Here is a 3,322-nt window from a genome sequence, read left to right as displayed (position 1 = left end):
TTTTACGCAATACCTGCGGCGCAGTGGCTGCCAGCAGGTGAGACATAAATCATTTGATACCGAAAAATTAATCATTATAACGAGGAACTTTTTCATCAACAGTTGTTCTTTTTCTCTCGATATGTCCATCAAACGGAACTGCAGGACTGTATTAATGATGGTAACGAAAATATAGGCGCACGTATTTAATGCTGCCGAGCATTTGTTATCGGAAATCAGTTATCAATTGTCTAGAATAATAACAATCGGTAGCGAACAGGAACACGATAATGTCCGCGGTGGTGCAATTTATACAATACAAACCGAAACCCTGGGACCATATCCATAATCACAATAACACGTCTGATCGGATTTACATATTGCATAAAGCACGGTAGAACAAAAACGTAATCGAGGCGTACCTAAATTCAGTTATTATTATTCTAAAAACGTATTGGTATTTCTGGCCAGCCCAGCTATTGGATATACGATATTTCGCAAGCTCAGCTCGAAATCATTTTTTCGCTTCCGCCTCGTCGCATTGTCAACCCTCTGTCACAAATTGCAAATCGATGCTACATTTCGTTCCAAGATATCGTATTCGCGAATGTAAAAAGAAACCCATATAGTCGATCCCCCGATATCCGTATATGTAACTTATGTGTAGCATATAACACTACAGAATATAATATCCACGCCATTCAGCGGTACCACAATTTTTTCTACCTATTTCGTTTCAATTCATAGACCGGAAAATTTTTATTAATACACAAACACAATAAACGATAACTCATACAGTCAACATTAGCCCTATAGTTCACATAAATTGGACAAAAACGTCAATTGCAGATCTCTGTAAGCAGCGTTCGAATGTTCAATTTCAGGTCTGACAATTTGCTCCGTTCGACGTGGCTCCCTGTGGGCTCGATAATTTGAAACCTCTTCAAATTTTTCACTCTTACATTCGACCCCACCTGTCGCTGTCCCCGCCTATTGTTGCCTTCTGATTCTGATATCGTAACATGCGAAGACAAGGTAGAAGCTCCGTGGATGAAGGTTATCCGACGTTCCGGCAGAAGGGTCGGTATTCCTTTCGATTGAAAACCAAGACGCGGCCAACGTTGCAGGGCCCTTGCTGACCTTCTTTGTAGCATCGACCATTCGGCGGCCAGTACACGAGACCACCGGGACATTGGGACGAAACTCGGATGTAATCTATTTGGTCGGGAAAGTAGACGAAATCCGTACTGAGGCGACGCGGTGCGCAGTTACCGTATGCGAGAAACACCGAGAGAATGAGGAGGCAGGAAAGCAGCCTTATCCGCATCATCGATCCTCGGTATCTCTTTCGAGCTTTTTCGGCTGTGGGTAACAATCTGCAATTTCAAACAACGCCGCGCTGGTAATAGCGTCGGAATATTTTCAAGCTCAGCTGTAAATTTAACAGGGACCATTTTCATCAATTCTATCGGAGTTACGAAATGTTTTTCGGAAAAACAAATTGAAATTAAAAACACACTGAATTTTCATTGAAATTGATCAAAGAAGCAACTTCGGTCTAGATGGAAATCATCTCGAAGTAGGGGTTGAAAGTTTCAGTTTTTAAAAAATTATGATTCGTCGGTTCGAAAGGATTATCGAATTACATAAATTAGTTATACACTGACTGAAAATCCTTCAAACTCTGTATTTTACATTTTGTTAACAGAATTTAATTCTTCTCATCAGGCAAAAAATCGGTCCGTCAACGCGTAGAATACAGCTGAATTTTCGATTGTGTTTATTTTATTACATTTTCAAGTAAATTCCATTCATTCATAATTTGCAGACGATTTCAATTGAATCGAAAAATTCTCGACATTATACCGATGGCGCAGTATTAAATTCCATCTAGACAATCAGCGTGTCGTACAATCCCGTCGAATGTTCGCCACGGTTCAGAAATTACGTAAAAAGAAAAAAAACAAAGCCAACAATTTTTTAATTATCCGCCTGTCAGGCGAAGGATAAACAACGATAATTACCTTAAGAATTTATATCCAGTCAGCTGAGTCGCTCAATGGCGATGATTGACTCGATGACGACCTTCGTGGCAATTGAAGAAACGTAAGAAATTTTCACGAATGCCGAACTCGCTTCCTTTCGCGATTCTTGAAAAATCGATAATTCGATGCACGCACGTATCTCGCGACAGAACTCAGCCGTCGTATATCGAAGGGACGAATAGGGAGTAGCAGGAAAGAAACGTCGTCGTCGCACAGCTGAAATAAAAGCAGCAAATTGTGAAAAGAGTCTCGAAGAAGATCCGCGGGCGTGAATGGGTGGACGAGAGTCGTTCGTCCTTAGGGGGCCGGGGGATTCCTCCGGGATATCCTTTGTTCAAAGAAGACGGACAATGCGGTGAAACGGAAGACTAACGATCAGAGGGCGGAATCAAAGTGGCGGAGTGACTCTAACTAGCTGGTTACAGTTACGTACCCAGGTATATACGAGCACGGGATGAGGCGGTTTCTTGCCGCATTAAAAGTTTATCGGACACTAAGACGTCGCCTCGAGTTGAGCAGAGTGATCCGGGCGAACGGTGCGCCGGTGCCTTCAGGTGTAACACGCCGCAGGTTGACCGCCGGTGGCGGGAGAGGCGAGTCATTAAGTCAGCGATAAATTACCCACACGCGGTTACTTTGCGCCGTTCCCAAAGCTCGTGATAAACCTCTGATCCTTGACCGAAGGATGCGGCTTTGAACTCTCTGGCCGTAATTGGGATCGAGATCGCGATACGCGTTCGCCGGTCTGCATACCTGCAAGGACAGGCGACGAAGGATTCCTCTCTGCGACAGAATTCCGTAAGTAGATCAGGAACGTTTTAATAAAACTCTCGGCTGTGTCCCAGTTCCTTTGTGAGACATTGGCGGATTGTGCAACTCTTTCCGTCGTTGTTTAACCGCGAAGGAGGGACGAGGACAGACGTGGAGAGAGATTGGCCTCCTGGTCATCAGCGGCGGGCACCAAGGAGAAACGCCAAATAAGCGATACTTGTTCGGCAACAAAGCGAGAGCTTGGCCAAACAGAGCAAAGACCTAGCGAGACTTCTACTACTTGGCTCATTCTATGGGTACGGCCAAATCTTTGGCCAACTTGTACCACTAGCTTGACCCACACACGCTGATCATTTTGTCTTTGTCCCTGCGCCAGAGTTACGAAACTACGGAATCCTTCGTTTTTCCTTCAAGGAAAAACTCCTCTCGTACCTCCCGCTTCCAGCGAACTTCCCATTGTACCACGAAAATACACGATTCTCCGCCCGACTTCTTTCTCGCCGTCCACGTATACATACACGTACGCG

General features: G+C 44.4%; 1 long non-coding RNA gene across 1 annotated transcript; it reads right to left on the bottom strand.

Annotated features, from left to right (window-relative positions):
- Positions 1-719: 719 nt before the first annotated feature.
- Positions 720-2,714, bottom strand: LOC124213766 (uncharacterized). Its single transcript, XR_006881965.2, has 3 exons — positions 2,458-2,714; positions 2,004-2,240; positions 720-1,355 (listed from the first exon to the last, which is right to left on the bottom strand). It is a non-coding gene; the product is annotated as an uncharacterized lncRNA (long non-coding RNA).
- Between the last annotated feature and the right edge of the window lie 608 nt (positions 2,715-3,322).

Source organism: Neodiprion pinetum, chromosome 3 (assembly GCF_021155775.2).
Source record: "Neodiprion pinetum isolate iyNeoPine1 chromosome 3, iyNeoPine1.2, whole genome shotgun sequence".
Taxonomy (NCBI): Eukaryota; Metazoa; Arthropoda; class Insecta; order Hymenoptera; family Diprionidae; genus Neodiprion; species Neodiprion pinetum.
Note: the sequence above shows the minus strand (reverse complement) of the source record. Positions and strands in the feature narration are given on the sequence as shown.